This window comes from Mauremys mutica, chromosome 13 (assembly GCF_020497125.1).
Source record: "Mauremys mutica isolate MM-2020 ecotype Southern chromosome 13, ASM2049712v1, whole genome shotgun sequence".
Lineage (NCBI taxonomy): Eukaryota > Metazoa > Chordata > Testudines > Geoemydidae > Mauremys > Mauremys mutica.
The window spans coordinates 15,188,200-15,213,885 of record NC_059084.1 but is presented as its reverse complement, the minus strand read 5'-3'; the positions used below and the strand labels follow the sequence as shown (position 1 = coordinate 15,213,885).

General features: G+C 43.9%; 1 long non-coding RNA gene across 1 annotated transcript in view; it reads right to left on the bottom strand.

The window, feature by feature from the left end:
* LOC123348791 overlaps positions 1 to 14,765 on the bottom strand; it is a 56,271-nt gene extending 41,506 nt beyond the window's left edge. The window contains exons 1-2 of the long non-coding RNA XR_006573258.1: positions 14,120 to 14,765; positions 12,136 to 12,304 (exon numbers count right to left, since the gene is read on the bottom strand). This is a non-coding gene — a long non-coding RNA (uncharacterized LOC123348791). The remainder of the gene's footprint in view (positions 1 to 12,135; positions 12,305 to 14,119) is intronic.
* Between the last annotated feature and the right edge of the window lie 10,921 nt (positions 14,766 to 25,686).

Below are 25,686 nucleotides of genomic sequence, written 5' to 3'. Positions count from 1 at the left end.
AGAAGTAAGGTCCTTAAGTCTGAAGCCCATGTTTCTGGAGCCAGTTTTCTTGAATGCTATTCCCCATGTTGTGGGTCTTTTACATTTTTTTTTAATTTTTAGGGCTGAGGTTTATGGTGTCTGTTTGTACACACAGCCATGGATTATCACAGATATATGAATAATGAACGACAGAGACAATCTTTCTAAGTTGTGGTGACCTGAGGTGGTTCTCTAAAAATCCTTCCTATTATAAGGTGACTTGTACATAAGGCTACGCTTTAGTCACGGAGGTTGCAGAAGTCACGGAATCCATGACTTCCAGTGACCGCTGTGACTTCAGCCTCAGGTGGTGGGGAGCTGCAGGGTCCTCTGCTGCCCACGAGGGCAGGGAGCTGCAGTGTACCTGGTGCCTCTGGCAGCCCCTGGAGTTTGCAGGCAGTGGGGGAACCCCTGGAGCCCCTAGCTGCTGCCCCACTTCAGGCGGTGTGGGGACCCGCAGATCCCCATTTTATCATGGATATTTTTAGTAAAAGTCACAGACAGGTCACGGGCAAAAAAGAAAAATTAATGGAAGCTGTGACCTGTCCGTGACTTTAACTAAAAATAACCATGACACAATCTTGTGCAGATCTGGGGTCTTTGAGACTCTTCCATTTAGATGTTGGTAGATAGAGTTCATGTAACTTGACTGTTCCCAATTTTTTTTATTTGGAGATCATGGTTGTACAAGCTCTCTGCATGGCACTCTGGCTTTCAGCTCATCTCTTGCATTTGCTAGCTCCCTTTAATCAGAGCGGCTTGTGCTGTATAATCACCTGTACATAAATCTCTAACGGTGTCCTTTTGACTTTCAGAACTCCAGACGGCAGTCAGCCTTGTATGTCTTTAAACCTGGAGCTGTGCTGTGGAAAGTTTTCCTTTCCATCCTGTCCGATGAGGCACTCTGCTCTTGAAGGGATTAGAAAGCAAAAAGATTAGACAGCCTGAGGTTTTTTCTCTCTGAAGTCTGAAACTCAGAGTGGAAACATGAACACACAAGCTGTTGTTTCTGAAGCTCTTTAAGAGTTTTGTTCTCTTGTTCTTGCCATAGAAGCTTTCTCTTGGATACGTTTGCATGGAGCAGCCGTGGCATCGCATGGTCAGGTCAGTTAGTCACCTGCATAGTTCCCAGAAGACAGAATCAAAATCAGCTGCTCCAGTTTGAAAGCTTGGAGTAAGGCAAATATCATCTTCCTTCTGGCTCTGGTGCATCTTGTATTCAAAGGCCTTGGAGTCTTCCTGTCACTCTGATTCACCTTAGAGAAGGCTCTGTTTTGGTGACAGGTGACACAATCCTTGTATTCTGCTTTGTAGATCAGTTTAAGTGATAAAAAGTGCTTAGGTGCTACATGAGGGCTACATCAGCAGAGGTGTTTGCATGACTGAAGAGGTGAGCAAGAATCTCTCCCCATCCCTTGCCCTCCCTTGGCATGGATGTACAAAGGAATCTCATAGGAGAGCTTCCTGTGCTCTGGGGAGTACAGGGACTTGCTTGCATCTTCTTCCCCATCCTCCAGGGAGAAAGATGATGAAAAAGGGTCAGAGGAGGTGGAGCCACTCTTTGCCCCCCCGCCCCCCCTTCTGCATGAGGCCACTTGTCCAGGGAGAGATCGCTCACCTTCTGCACACGGGAAGCAGTGCTGGAGAGATTGTTTCTCTGAGCTATAATCTCTTCCACTGTTGCTCTTGTAGCAAAATGGCTCCACAGCACCTCCTAGATGGGCTGCATAAAAGTAGGTTACCCTTCTAGAGAAGGGTGGCTAAATCTGGTAGCTAATGCCACACTTAGACATGACCCTTTGTGCAGCAAAATGATATAGGAGTTTCCTTCTTTAAAATATAGCCTGTCTATTATCCTGAAGGGAGACCCCAGAGGCAACTAGTCCCTCTGGTGCTTGTGTGAGGCTTTTCTGTTAAAACAATCCTCTTTGCCCCTCTTATCTCACCAGCCTATCACAAGAGAAACTCCGAGAGCCTTCAGAAAGGGAAGCTGAACTGAGTTTTCAAATTTTCATATGCTCTGTGCTCAGAGGGAGTGGGAGCCCATTAGTAGCTTTTTATTGCCTTCCTAGAACAAGTAAAAGAAATGAGCACACTCATAAAGAATGAAGGCTAATGTCCAATGAACACATAAAGAAGCAAGAAGCGGAGAGGCAAGCAGTAAATATCACTTAGTTGAGGATGCTGCCAGACTTGCTGAGCAGGGCTCTGTACACAGAATTTTCTACTCTGTTGCTTTTAACCCTCTCTTTGGCGGTCTGGACTTCAGAACTGCTCTGTTGCATTAGGGCTTTCCTGCTTCTTAAGCTACACCTCTACCCCGATATAATGTGGTCCTTGGGAGACAAAAAATCTCACCGCGTTATAGGTGAGACCATGTTATATCAAACTTGCTTTTCCCCCCAACCCCCGTTCCTTGTTCCCTGACCACCCCCTCCAGAGACCCCCATCCCTAATCACCCCTAGGACTCCACCCCCTACCTAACCCCCCTGACTGCTCTGACCCCTATCCCCCCCCCGGACAGGCACTCATCAGCAGCGGCGGGAAGCGGAGCAGCCCGGCCCCAGCCCGCTTCACCCTGCCAGCTCCCAGCCATGGCGCTCCGCTTCCTGCCGTCGGTGAGTGTGGGGAGGTTGGGGAAAGGATGCCCCCCCGCACTCATCTGCGTCGGGAAGCGGAGTGACGCGGCCCCAGCCTGCTCCACTTTCCTTGCCCCGGCCCCAGCTGTGTCACAGGGTGCCGCTGGGGAAAGGTCCTGCACTCACCTGCGGCGGGAAGCGGAGCGCCACGGCTGGGAGCTGGCGGAGTGGAGCTGCCTGGGGCTGGGCTGCTCCGCTTCCTGCTGCCGTGAGTGCGGGGAGGTTGGGGAAAGAACGCCCTCCCCATACTCACCTGCGGTGGGAAGCGGAGTGGAGCGGGCTGGGGCCGGGCTGCTCTGCTTCCGCCACTGCTGGTGAGTGCGGGGGGGATCCCTTCCCCCAAGTCCGCTCCCCTGAGCGACACGGCTGGGGCCGGGGCGAGGGAAACAGAGCGGGCTGCTCCCACTCTGGGACTGCAAGGTGCCCAAAAGTGCCCTCCCGCAGCTCCTGCCCTCCAGACCTGACCGCCCCCGAGACCCTCTGCCCCTTATCGAACCCCTCGGGCCTGGCCTGGCCCGGCACCCTTAACACGCTGCTCAGAGCAGCCTGTCAGGCGGTAAAGCTCTTGTATGCGAACCCGCCTTATATTGGGTCGCGTTGTATCGGGGTAGAGATGTACTTAAGCTCTACACAATGGTCAGAAGGGACCATTATGATCTTCTAGTCTGACCTCAGGCCACAGAATCTCACCCACCCACTCCTGTAACAAACCCCTGACCTATGTCTGAGCTATTGAAGTCCTCAACTTGTGGTTTAAAGACTTCAAGGTGCAGAGAATCCTCCAGCAAGTGACCTGTGCCCCACGCTGCAGAGGAAGGCAAAAACCTCCTAGGGCCTCTGCCAATCTGCCCTGGAGGAAAATTCCTTCCCGACCCCAAATATGGCGATCAGCTAAACCCTGAGCATGTGGGCAAGACTCACCAGCCAGGCATCTGGAAGTCACTCCTTTATGAAATCTCTGGGAGGTGATTAGGGAGCTGTGCAAAGGTCCTGATTACAGCTGGTTGGAAAAAGGGGGGTGGGAGGAGGAGAGAGTCAGATGGGGGCTTTTCTTTTTTTCATCAAAAAATATAAGGGTCTGGTTTGTTTGGTTTTTATTTATTTTCTTTTTTTTGAGCTGCTTATGCCTTGATGCTGTGGGCCTAGGTCAAAAGCCCAAAGTAACCAAATTCATATCCACAAATGAAGACCGGAGAGAAAGAGGTGATTCTTTCCTGTATTGGTAAGTTAAGGTCAATGTTCCAATTTTGTTGCCTAAAGTTAGGCATCTGAATCTATGTGTAGTCCCCTAAAATAAGAGGGGCCTTCCCTCCTTCCCCCCGAGGTGCTGACCACTCCCAGCTCCCATTGATTTCAATGGAAACTGACTGATCCTTGCAAATGCTTTGGAAAAATCATGTTACCCAACTAAGATTATAGTCATTATGTTCAAGTACCTTTTAACCCTGGACTTGAAATATCCTTTTTAATTCAGACTTTGGATCTTTTCAAAGGACAGACAGAGGGAGCGTGTTATGCTGGTAGCTTTCCGCTCAGGGCTTTCGGATCTCAGCCTCTATTTGAAAATGCACAAAATTTCCACACACTCCCAGGTGTTAATACCCCATGCTACACTATTCCAAGGCTTTTAGATAGCATAAAACCTGCATGTGTTCAGGGCCCAATCCTGATGTGTGCTGAAAAATGCTTGTGAGGTATTGTGGCCTCTGCTTTCATTGAAGTTGTGGGCACTCAGCACCCTGCAGGATCAGACTCTAACAACCCACTGTGATCAGTAGATTTTGTGGATGCAGCTATGCATGTGCACAAATTTTGGATAATTTAAAGGGCATGTGCAAGTGTTTAATATTTTTAGCAGGTATTTGCAGCTGCAAAGCCCAGGTAATGCACATATACAAATAAAGGCTGGAAAACGTATCACTCGATACCTTCAGCCTCTTATCCCCTTTACTGTGTAAATCAGTGACACTTGACCAGTCTGTGCTTCTGCAATAGCTTTCCCTTCACCTCCTTGGCCACCCTCATGTCACTTTCATATGAAAGACTGGCCAGTGCACTCAGTGTCTCCAGCTAGGTGTCCTGTTAGTCCCCATCTAAACTCTGTATCTTATGTTTCCCGCAGTGCTGCTGACAACGTGAAGTGCAGGTTAAAAATAGAAATAAAAATGAATCAAGGAAAGCAATCAGAACACCTAAAATCAAGCAGTATCTTTAATCATTAGTAAAAAACAGTATCAAGTGGTGTTTGATCACAATCTAAACAGCCTTTGAATTTGCAAATGACGTGCCACGGGGATATTTTTAGTTTGTGGTGTACAGAATCTGAGCAGGATGTTTTGCATGTGTATATTGCAGCTTATCACACTTCTCACCTAATAAACTCTAGTTCTGCTTGAAGGTTTCACGGTGTATGGAATTATTATGTATGCAACAATGTTTCCTCTTGTGCACCCCAGTGGTAGTTTTTATTCAAAGACAGATATTGAGTGATTTTTGGAAAGCTATTCTGGAGGAAAATAACATATCTGTTGATTTATGAAGGTGATTAAAATAACCTAATGAAAAGTTTTGAGGTGAGTGCGTTTGCCTTTTTCAGCTGTTCTTATGGTAATAGTTCTCCCTTAAAATTTGTTCCCAAGCCTAGGGTATTAAAGTTCCAGTGGCAGGATGGATGATATTCAATGTGAATTTCTATTAAGTGGCAGGCCACAACTTTAACATGATGTTTGCTAACTGTAGAACAGCTCTATTCCCATCACCATGACTACTTTAGTACATTTAAAAGATGATGGCCCCTCCCCCCTTGGGCCCGCTAAAGATGTACTTACTGGTCAGCTGAACCAGTTAATCACTGCTGCTATCAGACTTGCTTGACCTTCCCTGATAAACGTGAGTGAGTGGGAGCATATTTCTTGCTGGCATGTCCCTCTAGGCTAAAGACTGAAACAGATTTTGTAAATGATGTCTCCATTTGTGTGTGTGATTAGCTGAGACTTAGTCACACACGTCTGTACAAAATAAATTCTGGTTTAGACCAAGAGCCTGGGGTAGTAGGTTTGGAGACAATGCTCCAAATCTAGTATTGGGTTAAATGGGTATAAATGGGTTAAATTTGGCGGCTCATTTTGCTCAATGGGCGATGAGCCTGCATATGCAGGTGTTGAATTTGACCCAGTGTGTTTGGGTTGGCATAACTCTGCTCCCAGACTGGAAGAGTGAGAGCTTGTTTGTGCCCCAAGATGTGACACCACTGGAGCCAGCATACCAGGCTCAATGTCCTGAAGTTCGCAATGCCAAGCTGTGCAGAGAATGGTATGTTCTGACTTCCTGTCAATTTCCCCAGTATCTACTGATCTCTAACATGAGTCAAATGAACAGGTAATATCACAGAGAGCCTGATCCTTATTCTTACTGAGCAATAACTTACACTACAAGTGGGCTTACTGAAATCAGTATGAGTTCTTGAGTACTAAGGGTCTGATCCCATTCCTATTGGTCTCAGCTAGAGTTAGATCAGGCCTTGAAATATTGCCGAATATGAACAAAGGTGTTTAGAATTGGGCTCTGAACTGCTGTTTAGTACAAGTTAACAAACTGCCTTGATGTTCAGATAGAGCTTTCTCTACCTACATGTCACTTTCAGTTTGATATTTTGGGAGCTCTGACCACATAGTTGTCATAGGAACTATTTTCTAAACAGTATGTTGACTTATTCCATGAGGCAGCTTATTGTGTTATCAAGTGCTGACAGCATATTGTGACGATGGATTTGCAAATGTCATCAACGTACCTACGGCAGTCACTTAATTACAGTTTCAGATGTAGATATATTCTCTCTGCAAAAGTGAGTGTGTATTTTGGTTGGGAAATGATTTTGAGATTAAGATGACTTGTGGTACAGGAAAGATTCCTCTTGCTACTTTATGGGTTTAATTGTACACACCTAAGTTTTATGTGTTAAAAACCAAAAAAAAACCACCAAAAAAACAAACCTTAAAAGTATCCTAGATTATTATTGATGGAGAATTAAAATGCTTTGGTGTATGGGTCATATTTGCTTTTATATGCCATTTATTTCTTTAAGTTTACAGATCCATAAATAGGCCCATCATTTTACAGACAAAAGACAGACCCAGTCTCAATGGTGCAGTCTAACTCTGATTTAATTGGAATTACTCCAGATTTACACACACATAGCAGAGAGCAGGGTGCAGATCAGACCATCGTGTGTGCCACAAAGGATTTACAATCTCAGATTGGATTTCACGTGACCAGGAAAGCCAGGGAAAATGTGTTAGAGCTAGTAGAAGAAAGGAGGGCGTGAGATATGATAAGGGCTTGTAGTTGTTCCATTTAGCGAGGGACAGTTCCGAAAGGGCCAGGGCTTTGGGTTTTAAATAGTGGCTGCTTCAGAATATGGATGGTCGATAATGGATTTTTTTGTGCGCTGGCTTTAGGAGAGGGCAGGAGAAACTGAGGTGGTGAGAGAGGAGGAAGCCAGCTGTGGGTGGCAGGGAAGAGAAGGATGGGGGAAGGTTGTAGGGAAAGACACACAAGGAGAGAGAATAAGTATAAATGTGGTGCTAGCAGGGGCAAGGAAAAGGATAGGTAGGTGTGAGTGAAGCCAGACAAAGTGCTCATCGCAGCTTGATGTGGTGGGTCCTTGGATGGCAGAAAAGGGGTTGTTGCCCCTTTTAAAGTCCCCTCCCCAGCAATTAGTTCATCGGAGAGGGGCAGGAAAGGGCTGGACCAGGTCAGAGGGTGGGGAGAGCACTGCCCATTTTGCTGACGGAAGAGTGGGGGGTATTTATACCTCGGAGAAGCCCTGTACAGAGGAGTCCTGTCTGATTGTAAGGAAAGAATCGGTGATTACCTGGGAACTTGATGGGGGTTAGGGTGAGGCAGCTAAGCATGATTGCTGGCTCTTCCTTGTGGCAGAAGTCCAGTGCAATCACTTGGTATGGAAGGGGTATGGTTATTGGATAAAATGGATTAAGACTGAGTTTGAAGGAAAGCTTCTCTTAAGGGAGATGAGGAAGGGGTTTGGGGCTCCTATGTCTGGTACTGTGGGGAGCTGACCCCCGTCTTTTATAGCCCCCTTTCTTATGGCAGGGGAGGGCGGCCGGGTCACAGCAACAGAACGGCTGGCACCAGGCTGGAGATGATGATGACCTGCACTGTACAATCTATCACTGGCTACTCCCAGATATTTTAAGTGAATAAAGTTTGCAGCCTAATTAAGCTACATCCCTGGCCTCCTTCCAGCTGGATAATGGGAGCCATTGGGTCTGCTCACAGTAGTGATCACTGTCTCTGGTAGGGAGGGTGTGCAGCACAAGGCACGAAGAGGGATTAAAGCAAGCCTCCTGTGAATGCTGGGAGACGTTCAGTACCCTAGCTTAGTACTAAAAGACCCTATAACACTCACATAATGTAGACTGTGAATTTTTGAATGAAAAGTTTTGTTGTCTCCTTCCATAAGAGTGCACGTGAGTCTTACACAGTAGGAAAGGCTGGCAAATCTATTTTCTCTGTTACTTGTTTGTTGTCAAAATCCTATATTCGGGTGGCTAGAATTGTCCTCTCCATCCTTGCCTGGTGGTGGGATTCAACTGTGGCAAGTTATTTTGCTTAAAATAATCAGTGACCCTACCAGTGTGTACTTGAAGTGCTAAAGAGGCATACAAATGAATAACTTAGCATGAACTTAGCACTTTGTGCTTCACTTGGCTTTTTTTTTTTTCAATGAGGGCCCACGCTTGTGAAGTAACAAAAATTACCCAGAGCTATGCAATAATTACTAGCTTGGAAAGGAGAGGGGAAGAGCCATACAAAGGAATGATGCTGATTCAGGTCAAGGTTTGCTTACAAAGCCAAGCCTTTGAGAAATATACAAGTTCAGGTCATGTCTGCTCCATATTTTTAAACTCCTTTAGCTCCATTCCCTCCCTCCTCCCCCACAATCTCTTATCTAAGATCTAGTCCCCCCCTCCTTCCTTCAAAGAGCAATAATCATAGAATCATAGACTTTTTAAGGTCAGAAGGGACCATTATGATCATCTAGTCTGACCTCCTGCACAACACAGGCTACAGAATCTCACCCACCCACTCCTGTATCAAACCTGTGTCTGAGCCACTGAAGTCCTCAAATCATGGTTTAAAGACTTCAAGGTGCAGAGAATCTTCCAGCAAATGACCCGTGCCCCACGTTGCAGAGGAAGGCAAAAACCCCCAGGGCCTCTGCCAATCTGCCTTGGAGGAAAATTCCTTCCCGACTCCAAATATGGCGATCAGCTAAACCCTGAGCATGTGGGCAAGACTCACCAGCCAAACACCCAGGAAAGAATTCTCTGTAGTAACTCAGATCCCACCCCATCTAACATTCCATCACAAGCCATAGGGTATATTTACCGCTAATAGTCAAAGACCAATTAATTGTCAAAATTAGGCTATCCCATTATACAATCCCCTCCATAAACTTATCAAGCTTAGTCTTGAAGCCAGATATGTCTTTTACCCCGACTACTCCCCTTGGAAGGCTGTTCCAGAACTTCACTCCTCTGATGATGTAGAAACCTTCATCTAATTTCAAGTTTAAACTTCCTGATGACCAGTTTATATCCATTTGTTCTTGTGTCCACATTGGTATTGAGATTAAATAATTCCTCTCCCTCCCTGGTATTTATTCCTCTGATATATTTGTAGAGAGCAATCATATCTCCCCTCAGCCTTCTTTTGCTTAGGCTAAACAAGCCAAGCTCTTTGAGTCTCCTTTCATAAGACAGGTTTTCCATTCCTCGGAGTATCCTAGTAGCCCTTCTCTGTACCTGTTTCAGTTTGAATTCATCCTTCTTAAACATAGGAGACCAGAACTGCACACAGTATTCCAGATGAGGTCTCACCAGTGCCTTGTATAATGGTACTAACACCTCCTTATCTCTACTGGAAATACCTCGCCTAATGCATCCCAAGACCGCATTAGCCTTTTTACGGCCCTATCACATTGGTGGCTCATAGTCATCCTGTGGTCAACCAATACTCCAAGGTCCTTCTCCTCCTCTGTTACTTCCAACTGATGCGTCCCCAGCTTATAACAATAATTCTTGTTATTAATCCCTAAATGCATGACCTTGCACGTTTCACTATTAAATTTCATCCTATTACTATTACTCCAGTTTACAAGGTCATCCAGATCCTCCTGTATGATATCCCGGTCCTTCTCTGTATTGGCAATACCTCCCAGCTTTGAGTCATCCGCAAACTTTATTGGCACATTCCCACTTTTTGTGTCAAGGTCAGTAATAAAAAGATTAAATAAAATTGGTCCCAAAACCGATCCCTGAGGAACTCCACTAGTAACCTCCCTGCAGCCTGACAGTTCACCTTTCACTATGACCTGTTGTAGTCTCCCCTTTAACCAGTTCCTTATCCACCTTTCAATTTTCATATTGATCCCCATCTTTTCCAATTTAGCTAATAATTCCCCATGTGGAACCATATCAAATGCCTTACTGAATCGAGGTAAATTAGAGCCACTGCATTTCCTTTGTCTAAAAAATCTGTTACCTTCTCAAAGAAGGAGATCAGGTTGGTTTGGCACGATCTACCTTTTGTAAAACCATGTTGTAATTTGTTCCAATTACCATTGACTTCAATGTCCTTAACTACTTTCGCCTTCAAATTTTTTTCCAAGACCTTGCATACTACAGATGTCTAACAGGCCTGTAGTTGCCCAGATCACCTTTTTCCCCTTTCTTAAAGATAGGAATTATGTTAGCAATTCTCCAGTCATACAGTACAACCCCTGAGTTTACAGATTCATTAAAAATTCTTGCTAATGGGCTTTCAATTTCATGTGCCAGTTCCTTTAATATTCTTGGATGAAGATTATCTGGGCCCCTCGATATAGTACCACTAAGCTGTTCGAGTTTTGGCTTCTACCTTGGATGTGGTAATATCTACCTCCATATCCTCATTCCCATTTGTCATTCTACCGTTATCTCTAAGCTCCTCATTAGCCTCATTAAAGACTGAGGCAAAGTATTTGTTTAGCTATTGGGCCATGCCTAGATTATCCTTAACCTCCACTCCATCCTCAGTGTTTAGCGGTCCCACTTCTTCTTTCTTTGTTTTCTTCTTACTTATATGGCTATAGAACCTTTTTACTATTGGTTTTAATTCCCTTTGCAAGGTCCAACTCTACTTGGCTTTTGGCCTTTCTCACTTTATCCCTACATGTTCTGACCTCAATAAGGTAGCTTTCCTTGCTGATCACTCCCATCTTCCACTTCTTGTAGGCTTTCTGCTTTTTCTCAATCACCTCTCTGAGATGCTTGGTCTACAACTCCTGCCTATGAATTTTTTCCCCTTTCTTGGGATGCAGGCTTCTGATCATTCAGTGTCATTAAAATACAGTGTGGGCTATTAGAATAGCATTTTCCCCTACAATTAAGAGCAATCTTTATGGTGTATGGAAGTTTCACAATAAACCATATCTTTTTATTATTATTATTATTTTATTTAAGATTTCACAATAAAGGTGAGAACAACAAATCCTCAAACTACTTTGAGGATTTGGTTAGCTTTCAAGGCGAAGCTGTATTATAAACAGAGTCTTGATTGCTTGACACTGCTAAGAATAGTGGACTAGCTAAATGGTTTGTTAGCGTGTGGAAAACTGAGCAACATATTTTACTGCTGTCTGAAACTTCAGTGCCAAATATTGCAAGAAGTATGCTGTTATAAAGAATGGGGAGACAGGCTGTTTTGGCAAGAAAAAATGTATGTCAGTATATGGTGCTGGGAGAGGGGGATAAGGATATGTTCATCTGTTAGTGTGCAACTCTTTAGAGCAGATTTAACCTACGAATAGAACCCTTAAACATATTCCCACAGCCAACAGGAGCCATATTTCAGACAGCTTATGTTTGTGAAAGCCATGCACAATTATATACCTATTTTGAGCAGGCAGTTATGATGTTTGCTAATATGAATTGCATAACGGCAAGCATAAATGCATCCTATTAGCTAATTTTGAAGACGGCTGTCTGGTTAGCAAGTACAGCTGCTGTAGTTTTTCTGCATGCAAGTTTAGCATACAATTGCACAGCTGAACTGATAATATAGCCCCAGAAAGGTTGCAGTCACTCTTCCAGCTGACTACAAATTTACTATTTACTTGCTAAATTGCTTGGCAAATAAGGGACATAAAGTGTCCCGTTCTAAGCTTCAGTTTGCCAAAAACCAGGTAACCTACCTTGGTCATGTACTGACCCCGGGACATCAAGCTCTATCTAGTGCCCGTATCTAGTCAATCCTTAACATCCCACGGCTTCCACTCTGAGGAATTATGAACAAGAAGCTCAGTTCCACCCACACACCTGACACCCAAAGGTATAAGACAGAAATACAGTAACCAGGTAACCAGAATATAACCAGAACCCGGGAAATGTTTCCTTATCCTATAGGGCTCACCTTATCGGAGCACGAACCCCAGGGGCCGCGGTGAAGTGAGGAAGAGGGGCTAAGCACCCCGGTGGCGCCGCTCCTAGTTCGCCGCAGCCGTCCGGAGTCCGATGTCCGAGCTAGGAGTGTCCCATCTGGGGTCGCCAGAAACCGTTACCAAAATGTCGGGTCCGCCTAGCTAAAAGCCAAGAACAGCCAAACAGGAATAAAAAAGGTTGCTTTATTCTGCAAAAAAAAGGAGAGTTTTGTACCTTGGTACAAAGACTCTACTCCATACAAAAGCCAAAAATCTTTTATACACACTCACACACAGGCTTCGGTTGTGTTAGCATTTAATTGGTGGTTAGCAAACCCTGCACTTCTGCAATCTGCTCAACAAAAAATGGCTTAAAACCAGCTTCAACTGCCTCAAAACCAATAAAAAAAACAGTTCAAAAGTTCAGGCTACTGTGTCCGTAAGGTGTCCAATTTCCCCTAATGGTTGCCAGCTATTATAAGGCTACTAGCTGTTCGGGGGGTCGCTGCTAACTGTCACAGTATTGACTAATTAACAGCAGGTTTGCAGTGGCCAGTTGCTCAGCTGCCAGGGAGAAAAGGTGTGAGGAAAAACCTCTCTCAAGATGGCCTCAGAGGACTGTTCCAAAATACACAATATTAGCTAATCTTTTGTAATTAACTTCTACAAAACACATAGGTCAAAATGACCCCTGGTGGATCATCACTTTTTTAACTTTCAATAAACTTTTAATATCGGGGGCATCTAGATTCAAGGTTTTCCAACCACCAAGGTTTTCAGTCTCAGTTGTTCACTTGTCTGTCCCCTCCTCCTATTCTGATTAGCAGAAACTGTAGCTAGTTTTGATCTTCCTTCTGAAAGCCTGTCTTCAAATTAACCCTTAACAATGTGGTGTTCTATTTCATTAATTCAGAGTGGCTGAATACACTCAATATGGTTGTGTCATAGGGTCTCACCCCCACTTTGAGCTTTTGCGTTCAAAGATGGGGACCCGCATGTATTCTCCCCCCACCCTAACCCTTAGGGTAGGTTTCCTTTTCGCTGCCACCACTCGATTGATTCGGTGAATCGAGACACCCCTCTGTTCCCCCCTCCTCCTTCCAGAGACTTTCCTGGGGAAGCACAGATCAAATCACAGAGGGAGAAAGATTCCTTTCACTTCCCTCTCCCTTCCCTGCTTTCTCTGCTTGGAGACAACCCTTGTCTCCACAGAGTGGCGCCTAGCTTCCTTCCCCTGAATCCACAGGTAAGGAACTTAACCAAGTCCTGAACCTAAAAGAGTTTATTAAAAGAATAAAAAAAGAAAAAAAATACACAATCTCTATGAATCCCAGATAGACATTCATAGGGTCTAATCTTATTAATTCCTGGAGAAATTTCTCCCTTTTCCTCAGTACAAACAATACAGGCAAAATTATGAATAATCAATACAAACACACAGAATTGCAGACACAGGATTCTTATATGAAATTACCCAGTACTTCTAATACTCACTAGCTTGAATAGAAGAAATTAGTTCAGAAAGATGAGCAGACTTGATTAAGCGTCTGGGCTGGTGTAGTTCCAGACGGCTAAGAACACAGAACAAAGAACACAGAGACCCAAGTTCCCGCTCTCTGGGATTTTCAAATTCTCTTCCCTGATTGGTCCTTTGGTCAGGTGTTTCACCAGGTCTGTGTTAACCCTTTACAGGTAGAACTTAACCCTTAACTAACTACTTATGACAGGTTGCAATTAACTTGATCACATCCTGGGGTATAAACACCTCTCAAATTCAGGGGAACAAAAGGAGCCTTCCAGTCACAGCGGGAGTCCCCATGCTTGGTGGAGTGCAGGAGTGATCCCTCTGGACCGTGGGGGATAGAGGACCAACATTGCATCCTAAAAAGGGCAAAGAGGAGGCAGAACCACTGATGGAATGGATTGAGCCTTGCTGGGACTGTGTGTTAAATAGCTTTGCTGTCTTGATTTACTGACCTGCAAGGTATCTTTCAAACACTGTCTTTCATGTTTCTGTAGAGAGATGAATAGAAAGCAGAAAATGAATTCAAGTATCCAGTCCCCATACTCAGGCCCTGTTACAGCAGATGTTCTCCTTGAGGGTGTGATCACACCTTCCCACGTCTTTACAAGTGTAAAGTCAACCTTCTGGCCTCCTCCTGAGGTTTTTGCCTAACACAGGAAGTGCTAAGTGTCAGATGCAATTCAAGAATGACTGCCTCCCTGGCAAAACCATTGGGACAGAATCCAAACTGCACTTTGGTTTAAAAAAAAACAACAACAACCCCCCCCCACATTTTAGAATGAAGAGGTGTCTCCCAAAGATAAACGGTGAGGAGGGAGAAACCACAAAAATGCAGTTTCTATCTTCACTGTCCAAAAATCAATTCCCTTATTATATTATCCAGTTTGTTACACAGTAGCTGAGAAATCCAAGTGATCCATTTTGTGTTTCTGATGGATTTGCCATGTAACTTCTTGTGTGAAAACAAAGCATTTCCTGTGTCTTGCTAGATTAATCCATTTTTATGATTGTTCGTAATGTGGAGAAACTCTCTTTTTCTACGTTCGATTACCCCCTTTTCTTATTGGGATGTTTTCCTCTATGATGATCTGACCTAGTCTGTCCATAGAAAGACTTCAATGGGGCATTTTCTTCTCTTGAACAGATAATTTTCCCCTCCATGTATTTGGATGTCAGCCTTATAAGGAAACGCACACTAAGGAAGTAATTGGAGTGTTTCCCAAGAAAACTTTTCATTACTGAGGAATGTTCCCATGCTGCTTGTTCTTGAAGAGATAGTGGAGGTCAGATTCAGAAGAACTTCTGATAATTTTGGAGAGAAATTTATCCTTTAGTCAGGGCCCCTCCAGAGAATCTATAGGATCAGTTTGGGGGAAAAGATCTTAATTGTTCAGCTAACTTCTGTGCACAATGGCAGTACTTGCATGTCATGAAATCAAACGTGCACGAATAGACAGTTACATGCATTTGAACATACCAATGTAACTCTCTCCCTCTGCTGTGTTGGGGGGGATGGGGTGGAAGTTACTAAAAGTTAGAATTGCTTAGGCCAATTACAAGAAACTCATCTGTTTCCAGGGAAGTTAGTCTAATTGGCAGGCACTTGGTCAGCTCACACTGAGGTGAATGGGCCCGTTCAATATCCTTGTAAGATACCATGGCCATCATAGGAATGTCAGTGAGTTTCCATTGAGCATTCTCAGTGGGGGAATGCTAACACTTGGTAATCAGATTGAACTGTTTGTGCCCAAGGTAGCAGTATGAGGTGGTTGGTTGGTTATACCATTTGATTACTCTAATGACCACGGATTAATTATTCATGTCAACAGAAGTTCTCATCTGCCATCTTGAATCCATCTGAAACCTCTTTCCTAATGATGTTTACTTTAACTGATGCGGTGTTATAAACAGGTGTTGCAATGGGACTGATTGAAGTTGCAATTCCAGGGACATGGCAATTGGAGACTCTTGCCCTGTATCAGAGGGTGGTAACCATCAGCACTGCAGATGTATCACGCTCCTTCAAGCAGAGAATAGGTTTTTATACAAATTTTTAAAAAGAAAAGCTGGACATTTTAGGTTACAGCTGACTTTAAGTACAAGAGATGCTTAAAAGTTTCTGAAAGGTTAGGTTTAAAAGGTCACAAATGCATTAATATGAACATTGAGTATCAAGTTGATTGTAAATACAAAATTAACTCCCTGGTCTAATGATTTTTCTAGAGTTAAATGGGATGAATTAAAGACGGAGAGGCCATTTCATGCTTGTGTAGGTTTAAAGCTTGCGCCTTAGTATTTAAATGTATTTTTTCAGTTGAGATTTAATATAGTCAAGATTTCTGTAGCTCTCTTTGTGATGCTTTGAATTCACTTTTGACAAAGAAAGATGGAAATGTCTAGTTTCCCTTCTACTGCTGCTAGGTAAATTCAGATGGGGTTATATTTGCCAATTTCTGATTTTCTTTTCTTTTCTTTTTTCTCTCTGCAGCTAAACATCCCTTAGGGGTATGTGCTGTTAAACAATTACTGGAAAAATCTTAGACACTTTGAGTTTGAGGCAATCTGGGTGGGGTTATAGTGGATAAGAAAGCAGTCGTCAGGGGGTGTAATATGTTCCAATTTGAAATTTAAAATCTACAGAGCTTTTTTTGTTTAAAAATACATTCGTAGAGAAGAAAAAGAAATTCTTAGTTTACTTTAAGTGATATGTGCTTACGCTAGTGACTCATGTATTTATTCTATAACCATTTGACATCACAAAGAGATCTGTCTCACTCACCCATCTAACTACTCCCAGTCCTCCATGGCTTGGTTCCTGAAATGCTTCATTCTCTAGCTCACTGAGGAGTGGTTTTGCACTGGTGGTCCATAGCAGTGGTGGGCAACCGGCAGCCCGTCAGGGCAAGCCACTGGCAGGCCACCAGACGGTTTGTTTACACTTGCACAGCTGCCTGCAGTTCCCAGTGGCTGCAGTTTGCTGTTCCCGGCCAATGGGAGCTGCAGGAAATGGTGTGGGCCTGGTTGCCACTTCTCACAGCTCCTATTGGCTGGGAACAGCAAACCGCAGCCACTGGGAACTGCGGGCGGTTGTGGAAATGTAAACAATCTGGCAGGCCACTAGTGGCTTGCCCACCACTGGTCTATAGTGTGAGAGCCACTGGTCTAAGCTAGTCAGGCAGATTTGAGGTATTCGGGAGATAGTCTAGAGTTCACATAGTCACTCATATACAAATACACTTTGTACAACTCCTTTAGAAAGTAAGCCCTTTAAGGTGCAGGTTGTCCCTTTTGTGTGTCTACAGTGCCAAGCAAAAGGGCCTTAGTGAGTTGGAATCCAGTGTTCTGCATTACAGCACAATCGTATAGGGACAGCAAGGTTAGGCTATAACTGATCGTGTACAGGTTGTTTCTGTGCATTCAGATATAAGGATTTTTATGATGTCCTAATTTTGGTAAATACAACAAAATAAGTATGTTTCTTGGTGGGTACTGTGTTTTTCTGACTCCTTGGTTGGTGTAATCTCTGACTCGAAGCAAATATGGTACATTTCAGCCAGGTTGCCATGAGTCTTGGAGCAGGGTGTCAGTGGATTTTTAGCAGGGGACAGCATCCTACGGGTCTTCTCCACCACTCCACTTCCCCATAAATATGGTGTCTTTATGCCTGATCTGTGGAACTCTTAACAGGGTAGCAAAATGGCTGCAGTGACTTGGCTTGATGAATGAGAGAAATGTCTATGATAAGGTGACCAGATAACAAGTGTGAAAAATTGGGACGGGGGGGTGGGGTGGGCGGGTGGGTAATGGTGGGTAATGCCTATATAAGACAAAACCCTGAATATCTGGACTGTCCCTATAAAATTGGGACATTTGGTCCCCTTAGTCTATGATGGGTGTTGCACTTTTGCTATAACCTACAGGTATTGCTCCGAGAAGAGTTTATTTTCCACTTCTGTTTTGCCTCTTGCCGGATTATGACCAGTGAGTAGGAATGGGGCCTGAACACTGCATTTGAGCTACCCCAAATTTGGGGATGGGCTTGGACTAGTCCCTAACAGGAAGAAATGACTTATCAGTTAACTTTTGGCATCAGAATAGCCCTCAAAGAAAAGAGAAGAAATATTTGTCTCACGTGCATCCTAGCATACAAAGCATGTTGATTTGGCAGCTAATATATTCAATTTACTACCATAAACATGAATCAAATTCTTTTTTTGTCTGCACAGTTCTTGTCTATTGTATATTCACTGCAGAAAAAAAATAGGGCTGGAAAAAGATGAGTTAATTTTTAGGCAATGGAACATAGTAATTAAAAAAAATTCTGAAGCTATTAATTACCAGTCTATTAGCATATTATGAGTGCCAAAGTTCTACTTACTATATAATTGCATAGTCTGTCTGGCAGGCAGATGTACCTATTTTTACCACTAATTAATGGAATATTATGGAAGAGGTAGTGAATTAATTGTACTTCAAGATTTCTTTATTGAGAAGTTAATTGTGTAAAGACTGTTGCAGCTGAAAGAGGAAGCAATGTTTATAACTAAATTGCATTGTGCTCAAATAAAAGCCCAGGAAAAACACATGGGCCACTTGAATAATGTCATTGGTTAATGTGATGAATAGGTTAGTTGGCTTCCTGCCCCCTTGCAGCCATCTGCTAATGGTGGTGTAAAAATATATCTGGATGTTGCTCTGTGAGTAACTACCAAATAAACAAACACCTGGGTCTGAAAGAAGCTGACTGAATAGCAGGAGCTACAGCTTTGTAATACTGCTGTTTCTTGGAGTAACCTGACAAACCTGAGCTGAAAAAAGCCATCTTACTGGCTTTGTCTAGACTAGAGGTTTTTGTTTTATTGTAACTTGAGTTACAAGACAACCAAGAACTTTAATCTGAACAGATCTTCTGATGAGGTCTGAGGAGAACACTTAGGAAATATTAATGGTCTGAGTCGTCTTTCACTTGCACTGATTTTTATATCTGTGTAAATTCACTGACTTCAGTGGAGCCACTCTTGAGTTACATCATAAATGAAAGAAGATCTGAACTCCCTGTAGTATTCTTTCACATTTATATTGGTGAGAAGAATTTGGGGTGGTTTTGTCTGGATTTATTATGCTTCACTGTTAAAATGAACCTCAGTTTTGTATTTCTCAACCTCAAATACAATTAGAATTGGGCCCAAAGTAAACTGCCGGATCTAAACGTCCCTACCCTTGCAGAGCTTTGGAGTCAAATCTGAGGTTTGTGGTTTGGGCCCATCTCTAATAATATTTATAAAAAAACAAGATTGTTCTCTTCCATCCAAAGGCCTCAAAATACTAGACTGAGTGTATTATAAGAACCTAACTTAGGAAAAAATTGAAGTGCTGTAAGAATCCTTCTGGAATCCCTATTAAGAGAAGAATTTCACAGTTCTTGTTGAACTCTATGAAATTCTGCACTCAGTCTGGGAAATGCAAAATATACTAGCAAGTGAATTTCCATGATACTTTCAGCACCAGGTATTACATTATGTATCAGTATGATGGTAAATATAGCCCACCAAATCTGCCACCATTAGTCAGTTATTCATATGAGTAAGCCCTTAAAAATCAATATTACTGGCACTTGACCTGAATAGGGATTGCAGAATCAAACCCTAAATGTAAGTTAATAAGCGGACAATTTTCTAAACATAAAACTTTGGCAGTTTAATGAATATATGAAGGGTCCATCATCAGTCATGGTATCTGGGTGTCAACTGCAAAGGAATGCTAAACTGTATTATACTGTTCCACCACTAGGTGGCACTGAGTATAAATACCTTATTTAAGCTAACCTCAGCCATACCTGGGAGAATGTTAAAGGATCTTATGATTTGCGTACCTGGCTAAGAAGGAAGCTCTGTAGCCAGTCTATATCTAGTACAGAAACATAACATCCACCATCATAGTTGTGTCCATCCATCTATCCATCCAGAGACCTTTAACAGGAAGCAGGAGACCCTGGCACAGATACTAACAAGGGGAATTGCAGCTGAAAACTTCCGTTTGAAATACTCTGAAATATTGAAATGCCTGAAACTTTTCAATTGGCCTCGTTAGCACTGACCCCCCACTTGGTAAGGCAACTCCCATCTTTTTATGTGCTGTAATATATGTATTGCCTACTGTATTTCTCACTCCATGCATCTGATGAAGTGGGTTTTAGCCCACAAAAGCTTATGCCCAAATAAATTTGTTAGTCTCTAAAGTGCCAGAAGGACTCCTCACTGTTTTTGCTGATACAGACTAACACAGCTACCCCTCTGAAACCTGAAACTTTTAGTTCTGATCATTTGTGCATAGTATTATCCATTTAGCCCACATCTCATGGAAATGTCATAAGTAGTTAAGACATGAATTTTGCATGCAAACATCAATTCTTTGGGTCAGATTTTTAGAATTCTAACTGTGTAGTGAGTGTAGACACATGAGCCTACTTTGCATATGCAGAGACATTTTTGTAAATTCCAGAAAAATCTGTCCCATTAGTCACACAACAAAGCTAGACCATTTGTACAGAGCAGCACCACCATATGCTTGCATGGAGATCATGTACTCCTGAGGGCATTCTGCACCAAAAAATTAAAAAATCTGTGCACAATATTTTAAAATTCTGTAAATTTTATTTCTCAAATAAATGTGGAGGCTCCAGCCTGGCATTGGGGAGCACAGGCCACTAGCTGCATAGAGGTGGGAGATCACTGTGCAGCTTCCCCCCTTCCCCCCTTCCCCCCCCCGGGGCATGGACTCAGCGATGAGGCTGCACCCAACCCTGACACAGAGCAAGGACCAGGTCTGCCCCAAGGACACCCCAGGCCCCTGCCCCTCCGTGCCAGGTGTACCAGGTTGTGGTCAGGCAAGCTCAGCAAGCCAGGATCCAAGTATGGATGGGCTTAGTCTGGGGGGATCCAGGTGTGGGTTGAGAGGGTTCTGTATGGGGCAATCTGGGTGTGGGCAGCTCAGTGGGGGATCTGGATGTGGGGGGATCTGGATGCACAGGGGCTTCTTTGGCAGGGGGATCTGAGTGCAGCGGTAATGGGACTGCGGGAAGGTCTGGGTGAAGGTGGTTGGGGCTCAGCAGGGGATGTCTTCATGGGGGGGATAGAGCTCGGCAGGGGAGTCTTGGTGTGGAGGGCTTAATGGGGGTCTGGATGCTGGGGGGAGTGGGGCTCAGTAGGGTGTGGATCCAGGTGTGGGTGGCTCATCGGGGTGGTCCAGGTGCAGGGGGAGTGGGGCTCATTGGGGGGAACCTGAGGGGGGTGAGGCTCAGTGGGAGGGTCTGGCTATAGGGGTCTGGATGCACAGGCAGATGGGGGACCAGCTTCTTGTACAGTGATCCCTCCCTCTACGGCTGAGGACAATGAGCGCAGGAAGCCGGGGTGGGGGGGAATTTGCAGAGCTTCCTGCAGCCAGAGGAGAAAGCTGGGGGCAAGTCTGATCCAGCCCTGGATGCTGTGCAGGGGAAGAGGAAGTCCTGTCCTCCACAGCCCATCCAGGACTAGCAGCTGAGCCTGGCGCAGGGTAGGAGCCAGCAGCCAGCTCTTCCCCAGTCCTGCCCCATGGTGATTTACCTCTCTGCCGACTGCCCTGGGCACCTGAAACATACTGCTGGGGAGGGTCACATGACCGTTCTTGTTACTTTCCTTTGATTCCCTATCAGAAAGTCATTTTTCTGCGGGGAAGCAAAGAAATCTGCAGTGGCGCAGAATTCCCCCAGGAATAATCATATCATTGAGTGAAGAGGAGTGCTGAAGGGCAATGAATGTTAAGTACAATGGTTAGACCTTAAAATGGAAGCACAAAAAACTAATATGCTGCCTTGGAAAAGGTAAAATGGGTTGTGGCAAGAAAAACTCTGGTTGACAAAGTTCTGTCATTGGATATTTTGAGCTCATCAGTAACGGAAACTTTTTAAGGTTCAACTGGATTTCTTTTCTACTTAAAATTTGACAAAACTTGTTTATTTTCAGAAGATATTTGTTCCCTTGAGGAGACCCAACACTCTTCAGTCAATGCTCTCCTAGCATTTTTTTACCAGCACTTGGCCCTGACAGTTGTTACTGAATGCCTGCCTTTATTATTCCTGTACAACACAGAGGTAAAACTTGACAATTCTGATGAAGCACAAAGTTGGATGCTATGAGAAACACTGTATGCCCCCAATGCTCTACATACTTAAAGGGACACTTTGAACATTGACAGGTTCAAGTTGAACTTGCCCCACCGAGAGCCTTTTCCAAGAAAAATTCTTCCAGATTTCGGTGGGGGTGGGAGGGTGAATCTTTCCCCCCCACACTCCAATTTTAATACTGTTAAAATCAGTTTTTCTCCTGGCCAACCTGTCATGGATGGATTTGTGAGCAGGCCTGGGTACGTGACAGCACATGGGAGCACCATTCTGCACTGCATTCCTCAGCAGGTCAGAGACTGAAACATACCAGTCTCCTCCTCATCCAAGCCTTGTCTACCCCAGGAAAGTCTGCCATGCTAAGAACAACATGGCACCCCAGCACGCATGTAGAGCATATTGGAGTGGTTCAATCTGAATACATGGATTAGACTTGTTTTCAGTGTAGATAAATACTGGCTTAGTCTGAACCAGGTTAATATCCCTGATGGTGCCATGATGACTCAGAAACAACTCACAGTGCCTGCACTCTACTGTCTATAGTGATTGCACATGGGCAAAACAGTCTAGCCAAGTGTGATGCTGTGTATGAGAGAGGTGACCATTTATATCACGGTTACACAAATTTCCATAATCTTATACCAAGTGTATCATGTAAGATGTCATGATTTGCTAAGTATGATTATACTGTTATATGCATGTTTCATTTTTGTACCAGAAGTTATGAATATTGGCCGTGTGCTTGTATCTTAAACCTGTGTTGGATTCCTGGGGAGCCAATGTGCAAACACTGCATCTTTCGAGGCTCGTGTTCTGCTACTCAGCTGGTGAATACTTTGCCCCACTTTGGTTAAACTCTGCCCACACTAGACTACTAGTCACACAGCTCAGCCATGCCATGACAATCATCAGAGGCACACTGAAGCCAACAGAACCTCCATAGTTACCAATCCTAGCCAATATTCCTCCACCTGACATCCAGCAGTGGAAGGCAGACACCAAACTGGTCACCAAGGTACAGCAAAAGCACCATGTGCAGGGGTGCTGGAACAATTTGTACAGTGGGGGTGCTGAGAGCCTTTGAACCAACCTGCAACACCTCCATATGATGGAAACTACTTCAAGCCAGGAGCTGTGGCCACACTCATGGACAGGTGCCACTGTTCAGGGATATGAGGGCTGCATCCTGCCACTGACTGCATCCTAGAAATTCTGTCTGCTCACTACTGCCCACTATGCATTTTAAGAATCTCCCAGAATTCAATGCTTTTGAGAGCCAAGTGGGATCCTGGAAGGTGAAATGGTTTAGAACAGCATTAGTGTGGACAGGGAGCAGAACTACAGCATCTGAGAAAGGCAACAAAAGGGCCAAGCAGTAGTGGATTTGGTGATGAAAGCACTGCTCCACTAGGAATTGCCCCAGGATATCAAATAGCTGGATAAAGGCTTTCTATTACTACCAGCCTGGAATAGATTCAAACCAGCAATATAAATACACCCCCTCGCCCCATAACCCATTACCCCCCCCCCCGAACATCCAGCCCCATACCCTGCTGCAATGCGTTTTCAATAAGTGAATGAACTGAACACAAATTCCACAAGGTATCTCATGCCACCATCTCCTCTAGAAACTAGGGGGGGGAACAAGGATTCAGTCTTGCAGCTCAAAGTGTGTCTGCCTAGCAGGTACTAAAATGATTTATCTATCTAAGGGCCTGTTTCTGCACCCAATTCAGAAGGCAGAGTGGATACATTTTAACTACCATCGGAGCAGGCCAGCACAGAGTGCTATTTTCTGTCTCCCTGTTTTCCTTTAGTCATTGGACATTGCAGCCTGAAATGCATTGTTTTCCATTAGGCCTTGCGTATAAGACTGGGCTCTTAAGAACCCCATTGGGCCATATTGTTCCTGCTCGTCCCAATGAACAAAACAAAACAAAAATCCACACACACAGGATAACCTGCAGCGTAAGGTTTATTGAGGTCCCTTTCCTGCTCTAGGTCTATCGTCTTACTGGTGTGCAGTCTTCTCCCCCATCCTCAAACCCTCTTCTCCCTCCCCAGCTCACAAATATTGTTTTCTGCCCCCATCCTTATCTCTCTCTTATTATTCCCCTGGGTAACGGGTGTAGTGATACCTCTAGAGCAGCGGTTTTGTGCAATGAAGAGATTACTATTGTTGGTCTCTAATTTTTTAAGAATTAAGACCAATGATATTAGGTCCCATTTACAAAATGATCAGCTCTGCTTTCAGTCACCCCTTTGCCTCATTCTTGTTTGCCCCCGAGGCATTTTCCTACTTTGTTTTGCCACACTTAATGCACCATTTTCCTTTAGGATATTTATGGCTTGACCCGGTCCCCACTCAAGTCAATGGTATAGCTCCCGCTGACTTCAGTGGTGCCAGATCAGGAAGTGGATTCCCCTTCTGGTTTCCAGGGCACATGGGAATTTGTGTGCCCTTCAGTCACGCAATGGCCACAGTATAAATAGTAAAATTCTGCCAAGTATTTTGATTTGAGTGATCGACTTGCAAAGCAATGCCCCAAGAAGCAAGAGAGGGATGTGGAGCACATGAGCACCTTTTATGCCCCATCAAAAGAGTTATAGATCACAGGGTCACACTCCATTAGGACAACACCCCAGCATGCACTATCTTAGTGAGCTTATAACCATGGAGCTGCAGTGGAGAATGGAGCTGGCAGACCATTTCTTTCCTATATAAAATATAATGCAGGTTCTTCAGCTGTATTTTAACTCTGCCTTGTGTACATAAAATAATTGGTTAAAACTTTACAAACCCCAGCTCTAGTCACTTTTATCTGCAGGAAAATACTGTACAAATACCACAGACCGATGTCACTAAGGATTTATTCATTGCTAATTATTTTGTGATAATTTTCTCAGTAAACATTGCTTTCACTTGAGTCATCCAGCTGCAGCTGTGTCATTATCTTCAGCTAACTAATCCTCTGCTTTACTGCAATCCTTTTTAAGAAAAGGAATGGATAGGGTAGTGACAATTTGTATGAGATCATTCAGCACAGGAAAGGTGGTTGATAACATAACATTAGCAGGTGATGGCAAAGAATTTTGCAAGGGCGTCTTTAATGTGTGCTGCATTGTCAGCTTGTATCTTGCAGAATAGCCAATTCAAAAGGCTGGATATTCCACCAACACAGATTGTATGTGAGAGACAAGTTATTATGCAAACACATTAACAGATTTGCCGTGGTGGTGGAGGTAAGACATATTGCAATTATGATCATAGTTTTCAAAATAAAAAGTCACAGTGAGCTATAAGTGAACTGCAGGGAAAAGCTATAGGGACCCTTCAGAAATGGAGACTACCTCTGAAGTCCACAGAGACAAACAACAGTTTGTTCCAGAACCTGAAAGTCTCAGATGAGCAAAGCAGGACTTGGCATTGCAGTTGTGCTTGTTCAACTATGTTGCATCTAATATTCATCACAGGGCAGATCCTAAACTGGTATGAATTGTCATAGCATTGGTCATATTTCTAGTGATTTCAGTGACATTCACACCAGTCAAGGATCTCCCCAGGAACTGAGCACGTTTTTTTTTAATTGACTAGTGAATAGTCACTAACCAAGTACAGTTTCTTCACACTATTTGTAAGTATTCACTATTTGTTTAGAGTGTGATTTGGAACCTTCAAATTGTGCACATTTTAGCCTACATGACCTATGATCTTGTTACCCTCATCCTCTCCTTCCTTTCCATTGTTTATTACACTAACTTGTTGCATTTTGTCTTCAATGAGATTTGTCGGGTCCAGATCTTCCTGTGTTTGTGCAGTGTGCAGCACAATGGGGATCTCTTCTGATTGTTCTCTTCAGC